At 39.8% G+C, this 20,638-nt stretch overlaps 1 protein-coding gene across 2 annotated transcripts in view; it reads left to right on the top strand.

The window, feature by feature from the left end:
- The first annotated feature begins 5,589 nt into the window (after window positions 1-5,589).
- Window positions 5,590-20,638, top strand: part of tspan9a (tetraspanin 9a) — a 159,506-nt gene continuing 144,457 nt past the window's right edge. For both annotated transcript variants that reach the window (XM_051381503.1, XM_051381504.1), the window contains exon 1: window positions 5,590-5,890. The gene's annotated coding sequence lies outside the window, so the exon portion shown is untranslated. The remainder of the gene's footprint in view (window positions 5,891-20,638) is intronic.

The raw sequence follows: 20,638 nt of genomic DNA on the forward strand, positions 1-20,638 counted from the left end.
GCAGCTGCGGCAAATCTTTTTTGCTTAATCATGCGGCTGGTGAAGAATTTATCAGCAGTTTGCAACATTGGGATCCAAGTCCTTGACCTCTCAGCTGGTCCTCGTGGCTGCCCATTACTGCTGTAAAAGGAATGAAGTAGATTCTCATTGTGAACGGTGTCACAGAAGAATGGGAATTGCTCTTGTTATACTTATTGCTACTTAGTGATTTACTGTTAAACTGTCAGTTGCTATATAAGCCTTTACGGTCTGTATTAAAAACATTGGTTTGGTGGATGTCAATTACACATGTTTTGAAGTCCAAAGACTTAAAGGGTCCCAATTTTCACTTACCTCAGGGTTCATTTGTGACTAGGATGAATGATGTGCATTATTGTAATAGCTTTTAAAGTAGCTTCCCACAGAGGGAGTGTCAACTGCAAGCATATAGAGCCTCGTTGTTCACGAACTGCTGGATGTTAAAACCAGGGAAATGCAGCATGTAATCTAATATGAGCAAAGCTATTTAGGATATTATATGAGCTGCCATGGTGAGTTCCCTGTTGAGATTTTGAGTCATAAAACCAAAGCCCTTTTCCACCCTGCAATCAACAGTTAGCGTGAAGGTTTAACTACTGAGGGAAAGCCTTGGGCTTTGCTCCCCAGGACACTCCCAGAGAGGGGAGCACTGACATATGGACACGATGGAAGCCAGGCATTTAAAGCAAAAAAAACGATCTTACTATTTTTATGAATTGACATTTTGTATTCCTCTGTGAGAGATCTGCATAGCTAGTTGAAAAAGGGATGTATCTGGTATTATTTGTCCCTGGGTTCATTTCTCAGACAATGACGCTGCTGGGATGCTCATTACCACACACTGTGCTGGAGACCTAAATGTGTCCTGAGCCCAGATGTAATTGTGTGTCCATCTCCGATTGGTCACTGCAGGAAGTCTTCACCGCTAAAGGAGCTGATTGACTATTGACCCATTGATTTGCACACCACCCTGCAGTGACTGGTGAGGGCCGACAGCTCCTCTCTTGTTCATCTCTGTTGTGTGAAGTGCATGATACTGAACTGCAAATACAGGCGTGTTGTTTGAAGGGCATTGGTTTAGACAGCCGAGGTGAAACAGTAGCGCAAGGCTCAGTAAATAATTAATTACAGGGATTCAAGACCACTTTGATCCTTTGCCAGTCTCACAATGTTGTGTCAAACTATTTGGAAATAGTGTTGTTTTTATTGAAGTGTATGGTAATACCATCTAACACTTAAAGGGTCAATGCCCCAATTTTACACATTGACTTTTGTTTTCTTTTGATATCCTGGGGGGTGCTACTGAATATGTAAGAACGTTATATATAAAGCCTTTTGTGGCTCCCGAAGGGGCTGTGAAAAGTCGGATAAATTGCCTCAAATGATGTCACTTGAGTCAGTAGGCTGAAGACTACAAGTTTGAAAATGTAAAAACCTCTGGGAATGAAGAAACTGACCTTACCAGACCTCTGTAACCGGCTCCTCATCTCAGCTTCAGGCCACATAAGCCACTCCTAGCATACCACACCTGAATCTCTTACAGAACTGTTTGCAAATTAATTGCATTGTGGGATATGTAGGCACCAGCTTATGGCAAGACGAATGTGTGGAATAAAAAAAGATAAAAACTTATTTTTATATTAACTATTTTTTAAACTGGCCATTGCTAGTCCAACAATGTCATAGAAGTATCTGTACTATTTTACAAGTTTAGTCTGTTTAAATACATGATAATGTTTCTGAATCATGTAAGGGCTTCATTATTTGTAGACAACAAAAGCTTCCTTTACATTTATTCAAAATCCTACATTAACACAAAGTCACTAAAACCTGATTTCAAGGTGTGAACAATAATTCAGTGCTTTAACTAAACTGAGCAATTGCTGGGACATGTTGTAATTATGATTTATTAATTGTCTCTCCATCATTTAAATTAATCCAACATGTCTGTGTCCTTCACTTTGCATAGTTATTGCTGTTCTCTATACTGGAATCATGAAGCATTTGTTTTTTGACCTTTAGAAAAAGATAATCAAGGGTATTCGTTTTCCGGTGCTTGCCTCAGGCACACCCAGCATTGATCTACTACGTAACCCTCACAGCAATAATTCACAGAAATCAAATGCTTCCCTTTAATAGAAGCAAGAAGTTAGTAAAGCTTGACTGAGAACTCAAGGGCCTGAGTTCAGTTTGTTCAAGGTCCCCACTCCTGTCTGTGCTCTGACAAAGCTGTGCAGAACATCTTCCACCTGCGCCAGCCATCAGTCCACACAGAGGACCCGGGAGCTACAACAACAAACAGACCCTGATTGGAGAAAGACAGACTTGAAATGAATGAGCTACACCTAATTTGGTCTGATTAAAGTGCATTTGTGAATTAGTCATTGAGGCCTTCGTCAGCTGAAAATTAACTGTGGTTTGTGGCCTTTTATTTAGTGTGTAATGGGAACACATTTGTGCAATTGGAGAAATGAAAATGAAAATGTTAAGAAATAAGTCATTTCCATATAAATTTTTGTCAAAGCAACTGGGAGCCATTAGAGAGGGGCTTAAGAGTTGCATGAGGCTCCAGAGCAAACTTATCGGCTTCCAAGCAAGCAAATGTATAGCAACACACTATTTTCTGCAGTACAATACTATAGCCCAGTCCTCTATTGAAAATATAAATACACATTGCTTGATTTAGCTTGTGCACAAGCAAACACGTACCTTTTACACTAGCATGATGTAATGTAAATAACAGAGAATGACCACAAGGGCTTATGCTTCGGACTGTTTCAACTGAGGCCACACACGCAGTCATGGTATAACAAGATGTTTTGGACCAAAGAGTTTTCTAATTTGACAGCTGCTGAGTATAAAATCTGTCATTTAATCAGGATGACAAGCTCCATAATGGTAAGTGCTGTCCCTGCTGTTCAAAGTGTTTCCCACCTGTCCAACACTCCAAACTCAGGAAAGTATATACCCGCCTTATGCTATAATGCTAGACTGCATATTTAGAAAATTGCACTATGATTTTTTTTTTTTCATAATTGCACTTATCAATGACTTGTGCCACTTTTGAGACTCTCAAAGGATACCTAAAGTCTGAAGCCATTTCTTCCCAGCATGCAGTGCTGTGCTTGTTCATCTTATTTCTTGGTGAGAGCTAAGTGCACGATGGGCTCCACTGATTATCATGGGCATGCAGGTACTGTAATTAGTGCAGGTCTGGCTCTCTTCCAGGTGTGTCCCATGCTGGCTATCAAGTCATTAACCCAGCACGCTCCACCTGGGCTGCTTTCCCATGCTGTATATATTACTGCTGCTGAGAGTAGAGGCTAAATTAGATTCATATTATGGCCCCTGCTGTGATGCAAATTAGTAGTCCCATCAAGATGTACAGTTTGGGAAGTTGTTTTATTTGACAGCCATCTGAGATGCACTGCCATGTGACCCTAATAGTAGAGTATCTCCCCTCACTCACAAAAGGAAATGATATGATAACATGGGAATGCATGATGCATAACTTTGTTAAGTGTCATTCCTGACTCAGTAGGATTCCTGACCAAACCCAGGCTGGGAATGTTTGTAAGCTGCAGTGATTCTGAGTGCATTAGATGTCAGCTGATGAACTGTTCAGCCAGCTGGAGAGAGACAATTAAATGTACTACAAGGAGTTTTTAACTGGTTATGAAACAGTCTAAATTTAATACTGATGCCTCTACATGACCCACATAAACAAAAACGACCATCAGCGAGAAGACTGGCTATTTCTACATTCCTAATGCCTGCCACTGGGCCGGGATTGTGTTGGAATCCCCTTGAAGAGCACACCAGAATCAACACGAAATGAAAGTTCCTCGTAGGGGCCTTAAATAATGAATAAAACCTATTAAAATTAAAGGACTACTTGCCAAGTGTTAGCCTGAAGAACCTGCAAAAAATAGAGGCATAAATCCTTTTTGGTACACACCGGCAAAATTACAGTTTTTACTGGATCCCATATACATTTATAGCAATTAATATATTTCAGTATCTACAGCAAATAGCAAAACAGGAAGGATTTGATCAGTATTTTGCAAACTACAGTTATTCTCTTTCTTGCTAAGATATGGATTACACAAACAAGTTACCATTAGACAGAGCCTAAGAGTTATTTTCCTGTTTCCATTTTTTATGCTAAGCTAAGCTAACAAGCTGCTGGCAAGCAAATTTTAATGCACAAGGTCAGCACTGAACCTCTCATCTAATTCATAAAGCGAATAAATGCAAAATGTAAAACTATTACCCGAACACTGTAGTTTTACAACTGGACTTAAAAAACAGTGATGGGAAAGGCCAGTACAGAGAGGAGCTTTTAAGTGCACTGTCATTACACAAAGTTTAAACACATCAGGTCTGCTTTCTGCTCCAATTATCCCATCCATCAGGGGGACCAGCATGTGCAGTTTAATGATTATGTCTTTTAAATTTGTCTCGTAACACTCAGTTAATAGCAGCGTAACCATGACAGCAGGGGAATCCACAGACGAGTGATGAGTTCCCACCCACACAGTAGGCTTTCTCTGTGTGTTCTTTATAGACATTAGATTATTATATTTTGAAGAGCACCCAAAGGTTGCAACGGTAGCTTAAATACGAAGCTTTAAACCGAAAAGAATTCATTTTCTCTTCCTATCTCTGTTCTGCTTTCTGATTATAATGACAACCGAGGGACTACAGTAGCTCCAATGGACACAAATGGTGCGCACAAACATCCACCTACATATTCAGCACATAGTCAATCCTGTAGACTTGTTAGGAGGAAAACTGGATCACTGGAATTGTAAAAGTTTATGGAACATTTTCTGTTGCCATTCTCTTCCTATACTTACACTGTCTTGTGACAAACACTATTTCATAAATCCCCATGTTGGGCTTTCTCCTATATTCTACTCTTACAAAGTAAATTAGCTTGAACAGAGTGTGTTAATGTGCATTCCCTCACCCCAGTTGCAGTATGTTCCCAAAGGAACTGTTCAGGCTAATATGTTGGCTTTAATGCCTTTAAATTACCTCTTCATAATCTTCACTCAGTTTAATCTGCTAATAATTAGACACATGGCAGAAAGCCATGCATGTTTGTGCTTTAGACATAAACCATCTATACTGTTGCTGCTGCTGTGTTGATTAATTAGTAATTACTTTAATTAAATAATTAAATCAAACTGAAGGGAGTGAAAAAAGCCCAAATCGTGCCTAAATGATGGATTTGAAGCTCATCAACTCTTATTCAAGATACAACCAAACACTGACAGCTCAAATCTTTTATAGTTTTTATTATTCATTAGGAAGGAAATGACATATTTCTCATAATATTTACTTTGCCGTGGTCCATGTGGTCAGCTGTGAAAACTTAGTTTTCTACAACTGCCAAATGAATATAATATAGTTCGACCTCTGAGACTAATCTCAATAAATCAAAGTTTTTATGGGCTCCACAGCCCCTGTAACTCCCATATAAAGGACCGGGCTCTGCCGCGCCTGTAGGAGTCAGTAAGAGCCCCTTCTTCCTCCTCAAACTCCATTTCCTCCTCGACCAACCAGAAAACTTCCCCAACTCATCATCCAACACACACACACACACAGCGGGCACCGAAAGTTGTCAGGAAGAGAGGTCCGTTTGTGTTGGGGGACAGGGCGCACACACTTTCTCTGGCAGGGCATTAGCGGAATAACAAATAGGTCCGACCGGAAAGTTTTGTGCTGAAGCTGCGGAGTGGAAGTTGCGTGCTGGTGATTTGTCTCTTCCAGGGTTTGCTCTCCTTTTCCGCTGTCGTCTGACAGGTTGCAGCCAGTGAGCAGTACAGTTACTCCACAGGAGGTCCCCCCCTCCCGCCGGCCCCAGGTAAGGGACTGTTTATTTCCAGGTTGTTTATTGACAGCAGTGTTTGTTTGTAGCTCTTTATTCAGCGTGGCGTGGTGACATCGTAGCCTAACTTTAGTGTTGCGTCCAGCTTTACTCTGTGATGAATCCAACGCTGACATGCTTCTTTTCACAGAGCTTTTTTAACTGTCCCAGCTGGAATATTTCACATCTACATGACTGAATGCATTCAGATGAAACAGCCACAGTATTATGTCCTTATAATATGTAGGCGAATTAGAGTGTGGCAGCCAGTTTGTAGTGACTTTATGGTGTTTTTAACTACTGTGGGAATATTCCTGTACTGTAAGTTGTTATAGAGTTTTTAGTGGTTTTAATATCCTTTATGAACTCCTGTTAAGACTATAATATTCACATTAGTATTATTTTATGACTCAAGGCCACTTATTTTTGGCAGGAAATCATGAGTTTGTCACATGCCAAGAAGCTTTGAGTCTGAGCTTGAAAAGTGATAAAATTAGGGCCTCTTACAAAGAAGTCATTTCACTTGTTCAGCCTGTGGATTGTGCTGTGTCCAAAATGTATCCTGTATGAGCATAAGTTACTGGGCTATGCATTCTGAGCTGACACACTTTTAGGTATGTGGTGTTTCATTATAAGTTGATCAGGTAAGCGTGAAGGAATGTCAGGAATCAAAGCATAAATTCTGACTCCTTTCAGAGGCAACAGCTGAATGAGATGCTCTGATCCATGTGAGCAACACGCCTCATTCAACAATATGCTCATCACTGGAGCTCTTCACTGATTGTGTCTTCTTTTTCGGCATTGTACAGCGTGTGTGTGCCTTTGAGCACAGACACTCTGATGAGCCTAATCAATATGATTGTGTTTTTTATTGTGACTTAGCATCACCTAAGGTAGCTAGAAATGTGAATTTAGACCTAATCACTGAGGAGTAAAGCTGTTTTGTTTCCATCTTCACACCTCAGTGCTGCCCGTAAGGTTGTTTCTAGTCCTGATTTCAATTTCCTCTGAGTTGGCCTCTGTGTTTAAGAGCTCATGTGAAACGGAGTGGTGACTGAAAGTGAGAAGTGAATGACGTTGTGTGGTGCATCCCATTCATTGATGAATTTGCCAGATGTGGAGAAAGCTCTGCATGCTTTGGTGAACCTCTGCAGTTTACTTGTTTGCCACTGAATAGTTTATTGACCACTATGGGTTGTAGCTGCCTTAAAAAAAGAGAGAGAGAGTCCAGGCCTGGTTGTATTGTGATGATACTGCAAAGCCAAAAAACATGTCAAGTTTGTAAGTTTCTGCCTTTTTTAATAATCATTATGGTCTTTAAGGGAGAAAATGGGTCGTCTGTCTTTAATTTGTCACTCTCTTTAGTTAAGGGTGAATATCACTCCCACAGGGGAAGTGTTGAATTCTCAGTGGTCACATTATGAAAGATGTGTACCTCTTAAACCCATCACAGAAGTCAAGTGGGGCCATATCAAAACAGCGGGTCCTCTTTACCTCATGTGCCATGGTGGTATGCTGTGGATCACGTCTATTCTGGTGTATGGGAAGGGAGAGAGGTCTTGCACCGTCTGACCCCACATTCCAGTTTCTCATGGCGTGGGGTCAACCCCCCTACTGCATGACCCACTGTTGAAAAGAAATACATTTTGTACTTAGTTTCACTCTTGTGGTTTTTTATTTTCACCAGCTTTGGAGGGTTAATAAGCTTCTGCTGCCCTCTAACCATCTAAATCTACCATCATCCATTTAATTACGAACAAGGGCTTACAGTGGATTAAATCTTTAGCTGTTGGATTCTTTTCCCAGTCATATAGACTTGTCTTACCCACCAGAAAAGCTTCACTCAAAGGCTCAAAATGAGTGGTTTGAGCACTCAGCTACGTCTCATTGTGTTCAGCTCTTCAGCGGGAGCCTAGGTTTACATAAAGAAACCAACGTATAGTCAGCGACATCAAAGGTTCCTGTCAACAGCCAACTTTCTCTATGACTATTTTGAATCGCTAACAATCATAACCTTTGTCACAAGGTTTCCCTGTGGCTGATTTTCTGCTGTGGTAAACAAAAGCAGCAATGTGAGCCTCCGACTGTGTTTACTTCCTCAGCTTTCTCTGTCCCACACAGTCAGTCACCACAGAGCTCGGCACTCTTTTCCCGGCCCTTCATGAAAGTTCCCATTCTGTGGGGTGAGTGTGTGTGTGTGTGTGTGTGTGTGTGTGTGTGTGTGTGTGTGTGTGTGTGTGTGTGTGTGTGTGTGTGTGTGTGTGTGGTGGGGGGTGGGGGGGGTTAGGACTGTCCGTACTGGGCAGATCTCATTCCACCAGGCCCTCACAATGGATGAGCTGTGCTGCTATATCAACATTTATTCCTCTCTTGTCTCCCTCCCTTTTTTCTGCCACTTTAATCGCTTCCCTCTGGGCCAATCAGCAACAGGAAGACCACTGCTGTCTTTGTCTGCGTGAGATATCACTGGTTCTGTGCTGCTGACCAGCGGGTGCCATGACTCACTCTGACTTTGCATCTTGTGTCAGAGAAGCCTGTGCTTTAGCCCTTTTTTTAGGCTTGCAGGCGAGTCTACCCATTTTTAAGTGTGCCTTGCTCAAGCTGTGCATTCATGAGAAGCAGATCAGATATCTCACTCCCTGCCGTATGCACACTGTGAGCAGCACATTCTGTGCCTATATTTTGACCCCGCTATGTGAATGGCAGGCAGTTGTTTACAGTCAAATCTATTTCCGAGCCAGGATCCTGCCAGCTCGGGCTGACGGTGCAGAAGATTTCTCTTACCAAAACTCAATTATTTTTCCTGAATCTGCGACTTTTGTTCCCCCATTCTTTACAGCTTTGATAACTTCAAGCATTTTGTTTATGCGTATAATTGCTGTAACATCATAGAAGAGTCTATCTGTAAAGTGTTATCAAGAGCCACTGACAAAGTGTAGTAGGACCTCCAGCTTAGTTTCAACCGATCATACTGCGTAGCTGCTGAATGTCACTACCATAAACTCAGTGTATGCACATTAGAGTATGCCATTCACGCATCTTTGCAGTAAATAGACACGTGGAATTGAGGTCCTGACTGCTTTTATCTGGTCAGCTTTCACGCTGTATCATGCAGCTTTGTGTCAGTGCAGAGCAGGATTTATAACATCAGACTTGTTGACTTTAGCTGGCAGGGCTTCCTCTCCTGACGGGCTGTGTAGCTATAGCCTGTGCCGCCCTTTGTCTGCAAGCTGATGTGTGAGATTTAAAAATCTGACCTCTAAGTCAGGAGCCACTAAAGCAGAGACATGAAGAGTAACGTGTTAATGCTGCTTAGAAATTGGATGTTGGTAAAAATGGAATTGCAATTAATTTACTGGCTTTTGTTTTAGTTTGATGAATAAAGAAATGGAATAGCAACAAATAATGATGTAGATTACACACAAAAAGTATCCCATTTTATGGCAAAAGATAACATGCTGAAAAAAATGACATCCATTATGTTCAAACTGACCCACACTGTTTAGATACAATCACAAACTATTAATCATTTATAATTAATAAAACAATAAGTTAAACTATTGAAACATTTTAATGGCTTCAGAAATAAGAAATATAATATAATTTAATATATATATATATATATATATACTATATTTGATAAACATGTTTTGTACAGACTGTGGCACTCACGTCAGTTTGTCTGTAAGCATAATAGGGATTTTTTTTTCAAAGATAATAATAATAAACATAATAAATATCAAAAGTAAGCAGATAACAACGGCGTTTTTTTGTAGAGCAAAAAACAAGACTAGAGTCTACAGCCAAAACGGCTCAGCTGTGTTTTTAGCTTAATGCTAATGTCAACTTGTTAACATGCACACAAAAATAATGTTAACATGCTGATATTAAGCAGGTATACTGTAGCACCAGCATGTTCCCTTTCGTTGGCGTGTTTCTTTAGCACGTTACTATCTGAGGCAAAAGGTTAGAGGAAAGGTTGAAGAAATACTGAATATATTACAATTCAACCTGACGGGGAAAAGAATATCTGTACCAGATTTCATGTCAATCCATCAAATAGTTAACAAGAACATCTAAGAGAACGAAAATGTCAACCTCATTATGGTCATATTGACCCACAAACATCATCATAGTATACACATTTGGTGCAGGCATCCCACAACACATCAGTGAGTCCACATGGCCCTAACTGAGGAAAAGTCAAAGAATATCAGGAGGGAGAAGAGAGGGTCAACAGTAAAAGCAAACGCGAAACTAGATCAAGTATAACCGCAACATGGTATTAGCAGCAATATTTGTATTGGATAGCAGCAATATTCGTGTGTAAGAAAGTGTGTGTGGCTTTTTGTCTGTCTTTTGTATTTTTATGACTGAATGTGATCCTCTTGTAGTGAGCTTTTCCTGCCTCTCTATTAACGCTGCACTTGGTCATTTGTGCTTTCAGTATTAAAGAAAGCGGCAAAACGCATTCTTCTTCACTACTTATTTATGCAAATGTTGAGCAATGACGGAGCTCAAAATACAACCCCAGCTCTCCTTCAACTTTTTAGTCCCCTGTCATTTTGTATTATTTACATTCTTTTAGTATTTACCGGACTGAAGTAAGCGGAGAAAGCGAGCACCTGGCTGTAATTAATGACATTTTTATCTCACTGAATCACATAAATGCCTGTAGATGGTCCATATCCAGTACTGGTGAATCATTTCCAGTTAAAACCAGTGTTGTAAGTCATAGTGGGACTGTCACAGCTCAGAGCTGTAGTGTTGAGTTTCCTTTTGAAAGGACTGGGTCACATTACTGTAGCCATATATTGTGTTTGATAGGACGGCGTTGATTTTATTTGTCATTAGTTACTTCAACTAGGGATTTCTGTTTCATCTGACTGGCCATATAATGTATTTGACTCTTATGGCCTTTTAAGAATAATGTATATGACTGTAGCCGGTCCAGGAAAGGGTGGATCTCATTATCCTGCTCCAGACCATTTTGACCATTGTGTGTGAGGGATGGCTCCAGTGACTATAAACAGAACTTTGATCATGGAATATCTTAGAAATACTGTGCATGTGATTTCTCAGCTTTCCGCATTTCATGTTTTACTGCACTGTATAAAATGTGACAGTTTATTCAGTACAAGTGAAGTGATCTCATGCTCCGGAAAAAGGGACAAAGCACAAGAGTCTCAGCAGTTAACAATTCAGATTTGGGGCCATTTAGAATATGCTGCATTAGATTTCACACTGTTGTTTTTGGAGATTTCTCTGGAACTTGTCTTTCATCACAGGGATTCTGTGTTTCAAATAAGAGGGAACAAAAATACAATCAAATGCATACAGTTTAGAAAACTACAGAAATACATGTTCACCAGCCTCCACCTCGTTGCAAAACAGATCTAAGGCAGATTAACTAACTTAACATCTAACCTGTGGAACCATCAACTGCCTAATAGAAAGCATAAGGTGATAATCCTATAGCAATATACTTTACAGTATAATTTAATCAAATACAACACCTAAAACTGCAGCCTTAAAAATGACTACAGTTGAATCAACAATCTTTTTAACAAAGGTCTACATTCATAAAGGTACTATATATTACAGGACTTTTGTATTGCCATTTTATATTTTTAAATCAGACTCACATCCCTATTTGTGTAATGTGGGATGGCATTTATTAGTTTTTTTGTAATTTTGTGACCAAAAGCAATCGCATTGCATTTGTGAAAGGTTTGTTTTGGAAGGATTACACTATTATTCGATGTGACAGAGACTGGCATCAATTTTAGCCATTCACTTCTGCTCCTCTAATCCTATTTCAAGGCAATGCTCTCCTGCATACAACACGCTGTTTTGTAATGGAAATTCACAGGAGGAACCCTAAATGGTGTAGAGGTGCAAAGCGCTAATAAGATTCCACGTCTTTTTATGTTGAATAGATGTTTTGTGTAGATGGACAGCATGTCTTCAGTGTGTAACCATGCACGTTGACAATCCACACATACCGCTGTACCTTATGTTGGTAATGTAGACTACACAAGGGCTCTCTGTTGCAGCTAAAAAAACGCCTCAGGTGCAATATTTGGGAGACCTGCCTGTTGCAAGAGACAGCCATCCAGTTATTGCATCAACAGAAACCTGGCATTTAGGAGAACTTTTAAAATATCCTGAAAATCTTTCACAGGGCTGTGTAAACCATTACCTTAGCTGCTGCTTGTCCCTCTGGAGCTCCCGCATTGTGATCATTAGCAATGTGCATCGTGCTGTGTAAAATACTGTACCACTTTGGTGGGCACAAAATCACAGACATTTGTGTAAATAGTTTTCTGTCCTTTGAGATTTGTGTGTAAGAAATGGCTACATGCTGTAAATGTAGAAGAAAAAAATAACAACTTAGACTGTACCCCTCAAATGAAACCTGCCTGGGCGGCCACCCATCAACAGCCGACTAGGTTTTATAAAACCAGTAATCCTTGACACCAAAATTACTGCCACACCTTTCTCTTTACCACCCATCCTACCTCAGCCCGGTTTGAATGTGGGAAAGCACCTATAATATATGCGATTCATATTAACACCAACAATTATTACCAACAATGTTACATTTGTTCTTGTTAATAAATGACCCCATTAACCAACCTGTTGTTACTGGTGCCAAACATCTTTCACTTGGAGAAGCACTCTGAGTTGCAACAACCTAAACGTTCTCGGAGTGACAGTGAGAGAGAACAGAAAAGAAATCCTTGGCACATTTCCTATTCTGCCACCTTTTGTTGGCACAACTTCGGGGGCGGCCCCTTCTGTCCTGTCTGGTCTCCTAAATGCTTGTTGATGCAATATAAAAGATCCCAAAAGAGTAATTCGTTACCAGCTTTGAACCGTGCTGTGATTAATTGTACACAAGGAAGCCTCATTGCCAAGGCAGAGCCAGCTTTCCTCCTGCCTCATGCCAGTGTGCTAATCAAAAGCACCTTTGTGAGTCACTACAGAGCCTGGTGCCTCTTGGATTGAGACCTCACCATGGCAGTCTCTAAACAGGATCCTCGCTGCTTTAGATGCTTATTGGCGACTGCATATTCAACACTGGTGAATCATAATTTAGGGAGGAGGTCAGCAATAAGTCCACTTGTTATTAAACATGTCTGGAAGTCATTACATTTATACAGCTTGTTTAGGGAACACTGCCCCCTTTCGCCCACATGCAATGAATTTGGGGGGGATGATGGATTGGACTGGCTCCATTAATCATCCATTCATCAAGGTATTGTGGAGAAGAGCGCATAATCCTAAATTAAAATGACTCTAAAACATGCCTGATTCATGTATGTTTTTTGAAGTATGATGTAAGTTATTTTAAATGGAAGAAAGGAAAATCGTGTTACCCAGTCGGTTATAAGACCCTAAATTAGACGTATTTGGTTTATTAAAAGGAAGAAACCACAATTTCCAATAGTGCAGTTAAGCTCTATGCATGTGCAAACTTTTAGTAGGCTACTAAATGATGGATGCAAAAGTCATAACACTGGAGTGAGTTTCTTCTAATGGCAAGTTTGTGGTAAAAACATTTGTCATCACTTCTCTATATTAACCTGCCAACACACTGAACACTGAGGAAAGCATTTCTCTGTGATGCCAAGTGTTCTGTTTTAATGGTGAATTTATAGATCACAGATGGACATCAAATATTTTGGAAGTAGTTATATCAGAGCATCTGGATCCACACAAACATTGCTGGCTGCAATTTCTCTGGCCTCTCTATACCATCAGTAGAATATAGGCTTCAGTCTCATGGGTCATTTACTTTTCAATTCCACCCTGATTTGTATTCATGTCATGTTATGGCAAGCTGCACATGTGTTGGAATCATACATACCTTTTTGCTGGTTGACTGCCTCTGACAAGTTGGTTGGAATGGTGCAATCATCTACTTATCAAGGCTCTTCAGATCTCATCTTAAACAGGCTTTTTTCTGTAAACGCACTTAGCATTTAGCACAATGCATGGTTTTTCCTATGTACAGAGCTGCTAGCATGGCTGTAGACTCTCAGTCTTGCTAGCTTATGTGTGCCTGTTTTTCTGTGACTTGCTCGGCTGAAAATGGATGTCCTTGTATGACCCCTGTATGTGTGATTAATAGATGAAAGGTAGTTTTATTCATAATATGTTTTTGATGCAGAGACAAAGAGACTGCATGCATGAAATGGAGAATCTCAGACCAAAAGTGAAAGTGAAAGAATCTGAGCGTTTCATGAGTTTCATGTGTTTATTTGGCTGCAAGCAGATCCTTCGGCAAAGCTATTCCCGAGCTCGCACGTTCTGTAGCATCTCACATCAGAGACACGAGACACGGTTTGACAAGTAAGACGCTCCAAAGAGCAGGTGACAGTTGAACCTTTTAATGTCAGAAAACTGGGCTGGGTGTGGATGTTTGATGGGTGTGATATTTTCACCTTGTCATTACATTTGACATGTTTTGACATTTTCTAAAAAAAAAAAAAAAACATTGAGGAATGAATATGTTTCCCCAAGATGAACTTGAGTTTATATTTATCTATGTCCTGTTATTTCAAGACCGTTACAGTAGCTCCCCAATTTCCTGCTGTGTTATTTATATTTACACAAAAGCTACTGAAAGCACTTCATGTATTTATAAGAAGAGTAAGTATTTTTGTTGTGCTCCACAAACATAATAGCCTAAACAGGAAGTTTGGGGATTTTCGAGGTCTTGGCCTCCAAAAGCAAGAATATATTTCAGCCCTAAAACTTTGTGTATCTCCTGACTGATTCTTGATCCATTTGTAAATATTCTGATATGTGGGATTGGGTTTTGGGTGTTGATGATGAAGCCATTAAATATTGTTGAAACAGTTTTGGCTAAGTGTGAGTCACTAATTCCATGTGAGTGAATGTTAAGTTTATAATTCTAAACCTCCAACAATCTGTACTATCTTTTAGTTTAGTCAAGTTAAGATTAAAGATTCAATAGACTACACCCTCCAACTGCAACTTGGCTGAATTTTGCCCTCAAAAACTGAAACGCCTCCTTGATTAACTTTTTGTATTACATCACCCAAGTCCAAACCCTGAGGCCACATGCTTTGACGTATACATTGCAACCTTTTCAGTTATTTACAGGCTATATTGTTGATTTGATTGAGTGTTCAAAATGAAGGAGTGGATATCTCTGTTTATTATGTAGGAATGCATTAAAATCTCAGAAAGAGTTCTATTTTGGAAAGTAGTGGAGCCTTTCTATTGAGGGCAACGAACCAGAGCATTGTGTTGAATAACTGGCACTTTCTCCACATTGTTGTTACGAAATGGGATTCTTCAGCCAAGCAAGCAGGGATACCGCATACAAAAAACAGATACAGCACGGCAAATTGCTCTTTTAATGCTCAAGCTAGACAAGCTTTCACTGTGTTGATGGGAATGGAAATGATTGCCTATTGGTGGACTCAAAAATGACAACCTGTTAAAATCAGCTTGAGCCTTTTGCCTTTTTGCCAAGGACATTTAGAGCATCTTTAGGCCATGCTCAGTTACCCAGGATGGTTATAAATGGCTGGCTTGGCAAACAAAACAACTCGTCCTTGTAATAAAACAAGAACATTTTACTGCATATTTTTTGAAAGATTCATTGAACACTGTTGGCTGCAAACATTGCCTCTGTTGAAGAATGATGTAACATAATTTCAATAAACTGCAGCTCACTTGTGATTAGCAATGATAATTATACGGGTAGGGTGATTTAAAAGATCTAATGCTGATGGTTGTATCTAGGCTTCAGTTCAGGAGATATTAATTTTACTCTTCTTAATTAGACGGGTGAGATGCTGTTCTCAGTTGCAGTCCAGTAAGGTGACTTTGGGTTCAATGAGTGGTGCATTTTTCCACAAAAGGACTGCTCTAAGTTTGGGCTGGTTAAGTAAAACAAATAGGACTTGATGATTTGAAAGTTAATATTGTTATCAATATCTATATATAACAATATATATATGTACTGTATTCAAACCCATTACCCACTCCCATCACAAATCCCACTTTACCTTTGTGCCACAAGAGGGCACCTCCAGGGTACCCGAAACATTTTCATTGGTACCACAGGTCTGCCTATAATTTAGCAGCAACATTTGTTTACAGACAAGCATACAGTTTAACATATATGGAGAATAAAGTTTCAAATAATAAATATTTAATTGAGTTTAAATTGCGTTAATAAGAAATGGAGGAAGTTTCCAAAAATAACTGCTCAACACATCTAACTATAGTTGAAATAATTAGTGGATTAAATTAATTCAAAACTGTTTTGCTAAACATTAAAGTCATTTTTCAAAGAAAAAATACAAACCTTTGCTTCTCGATTGTTTAAAAAACTGGCTTTTCTTCACCATATGTGATAGTAATCTGAATATTGGGCTCTGGACATACTGTATTATTCCATGAACAATGCCTTTGTAAGGCTAGAGTTATACATGCCTGTAGGACGATGGTTTTTCTGACAGGCGTGTGGTGCACACAGGCGTTCTTGTTCTTCCAGTCCTGGCTCACAAACTGCAGCGTGTTCGTTGAAATGGCGCAGTCTGCATGACCCATGAACCTCTTCCCTCCTTCTCTCTTCACCTTCTCCCCAAACTCCCCTGGAGGGCGGTAACAGGGGACCTCTCTGCCACTGCTCTGAGCTTGTTTGACACCTGCATTCACATATTTTGAGAGTTCCGTTTAACATGCAGATCAGCTGGCCCCCGAGCACGCATGCTGAATAGACTGGCTTACTTGGAGGGCAGTTTTCAGGTTCACAATTGGGGCTACAAATGGGACACCAGTGAACTGTTTGAATGTACTCATTGTGACACTTGATGAAGCTTAGGTGAGATTTTAAGATTTCTATTATCCTTTTCAGAAAGAAGATAAAATGGCAGCTAGCACAGGGTGGCATTGGTCTCTGCCTCAACTGTGTGAAAGTTCTAGATGGAGGAATTTCACAGCTAGTTTCCACGAGTATTGTTCTTCTTTTAAACTCTATTGTCCGGAGTGATGTTTCTGACTGACCACACGGACTGGACTCTGAGCTCACTGACTGAAGCTTTCAGTTGTGGGAGCGCTGCCGGTGCGAGTTCTGACTGATACAACCCATGAGGGATGAGATCTGGCTGCCACTGTCTGCCTTTTGTTTGTGCCTCAGTGCAGCACAGAGGAATACTGTATGTTGTAACATGCATTCTTATATTGTGCTAGGTTTTTTCCTAGAAAGATGTCATATAAACAGCCTAGAATACTGTAGCACTCTGAAGAATATAGTAGAGCCAGATAGGCTGACCTAACGCAGATTTATCTGTGTTTTATCAGCCTATATGTTTTCCTATATGCGCCGATATGAAAACTGTTTTGTAATATATAATGCAGAAAAAATGCTTGTGTTAATATATTGATGTCACTGCAAAGTTTATCCAGCACAGTGCACTGTGATTTACAATACTGTGATAAGCAGCACAAAGTAAGAGAGAAGAAGCAGCTCACTGCAGTGTCAACTAGAAATATTTACATGTTAAATATTGTTTAATTAAGTTATTTGATTAAGAAAGCAGCCTTCAGAGTAACTTTGCATAGTCATACACAGTCCACGTAGAAAAAGGGTACAAAATTCACTGTATGAGCTGCCACATTGGTAATCAGTTCATTTCTCCTCTCTAAAATCGGTTTTGGTCTTCAAAATCCCATGTCGGTCGGGCTCTAGAACACCGGCTGACTGCTGCTTTCTGTGTTTGGGTTTTTAAGGGATTGCCTGTAAGCATGAAATTGGCTCTATGGCAGGCAGGCCTGACTAATTGTATAGCAGAGATATTTGATTTCCATTATGACCGTGAAGCCAGAGAAGAGATAACAATTACAGGAGTGTGTGCAGTAATTAGTTTTTTTTGGCTGTCCAGGTAAGAATCTCTTCTTAATATTGCTCTCCACGTGTCCTAGAGTTTCCGTACTAATGATGTACGGTGCACACATTTATCCTTTCCAAGAAATAAGTTCATACAAACAAATGTTCATTCCTGGTATTCAAAGGCGAATAAAGTTTTGGCAAGGCAATTTGTGTGGCTTGGCAGTGGCAGACTTCTCACGACTAATTCAAAGTAGGAGTACCGTTCAAATACCGTAAGTGGATGTATGATGTTTACAGATGTTTTCACGAACCTCTGTTTCCCAATCAGGCTCCAATAACTCCTGTAAACAATCATAAGATGCAGCACTGTGTTGACTCATATCCAGGTTTTGGACAATAGTTCCCCTGTCAAACCCAGTTTCCAGGGCTGGCTGAGGTTTGTTCCGATGATTTGGTTTGTTGTACAGTCAGGATGCTGTTTGCGTCACAGCCCTGCTGTAGTGACTAAAGGCTGTGGTTGAAGCGTACTATGGAGACGCTGTTGGTGAGAGCTTTTTTTGACAACTTCCCTGTCCCTCCTGGGTAATCAGCGTGCTGTGACAATCGCTTAAGGAGGACTTGACTCAAGACTCGGCCCCTCAGGGTAACACCGCTGTGTGCAAGCATGTTCCTATTTACTAGGCTAGGCTCACTGTTTAATGTGTGTTATGCTATTTGGCTGCTTCACAGTGCATGCATTTTTTTTTTTTTTTTTGTGTGTGTGTGTGTGTGTGTGTGTGTGTGTGTGTGTGTGTGTGTGTGTGTGTGTGTGTGTGTGTGTGTGCGTATGTGTGTGATTCAATGTATTGAACTCTGAGGCACCATTAGTTACAGTCTTATAGTTTCATATTAAACACACTGAAATCCATGACATTTCTCATCATTTCACTCATCTTTCAGAGGCCCAAAATCCTAAATCACCATTTTATATCCTTTGTTATAGGCCTTTGTCAGCTCTTATATATATTTATATACACTTTATATCAGTTATGTTCTATAACCTGGACAAGTTTTGCAACAAACTCTCAGAATGACAAACAACAGCTGCTGTTGTTAACTGTGTATTAACCACAGGAATTATTTTGTTTTTTATGTGGCGTATTATATCCAAACATGTTCTTCTCATTAGGACTAATTTCTGTTTCAAATTTTATTTAATTTTTTTTTAACAATAAATACTGGGAATTAACCCGGGACATCTTGGATTTATCAGAGATCTACAAACTTTGATATTTCAGGCAGGCCAACATTTATTTTACAATATAACTTACTTTTTGTTTGATCTTATATAGTAGCTAAAGTTTTCGGTATGGGTGATATTGAGTGATATTGACCAGTAATCTGGTCAATAGCAATGAGGAAATCTTGTAAAAAATCCTCCTATATTAAAATATGATTTGTTAGTATTGAAGACATATTAGTTTGTGTACTGCATTTCAATAGATTGTAACCAAATTCAATGAGAGAACATTTATTACAGTTTTTTGGGGCTTTTTTTAATAAAGTGTAAACTTAAAATTATCCCTGTGTGCATGTGGCAAGTTTGAAAAGCAGTTAATAATCATCATAAGCCACCAAAACTATTTAATCATTGACTGTGGAACACAAACAAACATGTGGGTGCATTTCCATGTTATTGAGTCACGAAGCCATTGAGTCAAAGTTGTTGACAATAAGGCAGCAGAAGCTAATAAAAAAGCTTGCATTAATGAAGTTGCTTGCGACACGGTCAGAAGAGGAAAAGAAAAACACTCAACACTCACAATCTGTCAACAAATCTTTTTTTTTAAACAGCTGGTTATTATTTGTTAATATATTTGATTTGTCAATCAATAAGTCAATCCCCTGCTAATTGGTCTGCTCTGCCCTAGGGCTGTCACTTAAAAAAAATCAAGTTCTAATGAATCTGAATTGGCACAAATAATCATTTTCGAAAAGAAATGTACTAAAGGATAAGACATTCGCCCAGACCACACCAATGGAACCATATCCTCGCATATAAATCTTGCAATCTTAGTGGTGATGGCATTTTTACGAGCTTATGGCAAGGGGCCTGCTGAAGCTGAGTGTGCTGAATAGTGGCTGTCCGATGAGGTCCTCTTGTCTGTGGTGCCTCCGCTCCCCCGCCAACGTTAGCCAGCAGTTAGTAGATGCTTTGGTGTCGCAGTTGTCCGCTCCATGCTTTGCTCACTAGTGTCTTCCATTTTCGTAGTAAACAACATAACGTTACTAGCTTAGTTTACTGACAGGTCAACAGGGCCATAGGTCAAGCGGATAGTGCAGCGCTCTCTGCTGGACCTTAAGCAAAAACAGGTTGATACAGTCTGTTGTGCTTATAGACTGCAAATTTTAAATTTAAACAGGTCATTTCACTTCAATTATTATTTAACATTTTTGAATTTGGAATATAAAAGGACAGCCCTACTCTGATACAGTTCAAATTGTAAATAATCACACATCTGGATCAAAACTACAAGAAACTGTCAGGACATGTTTTTTTTCCTTGATATATTTCTAAAATGTAATCAGGTACCAAACATACTCGTCATTATTGTCCCCATATGCACAGTTGCACAGTGTGTTACTAAGCAGATGTCTAGACCAGCCGGTAAGCACTTTGGCAGGTGTGTTGATCAGTAACAGCAGTTATGTTCTCTTCTCGCTGCTTGGACCTTGCTGAACAGCAGTTTGGTCCTGAAGGCCTTGATGGAAACATTGTAGTGTCACAGCAGGCCAATGTAGCGCTGAGCGACGCACCGGTATGACAGAGGCTATTTAAAGTGAGAAGTTCAAATGGACCAACCAGCATCACCATCACTGTAATGTCA

Source organism: Dicentrarchus labrax, unplaced genomic scaffold, assembly GCF_905237075.1.
Source record: "Dicentrarchus labrax unplaced genomic scaffold, dlabrax2021, whole genome shotgun sequence".
Taxonomy (NCBI): Eukaryota; Metazoa; Chordata; class Actinopteri; family Moronidae; genus Dicentrarchus; species Dicentrarchus labrax.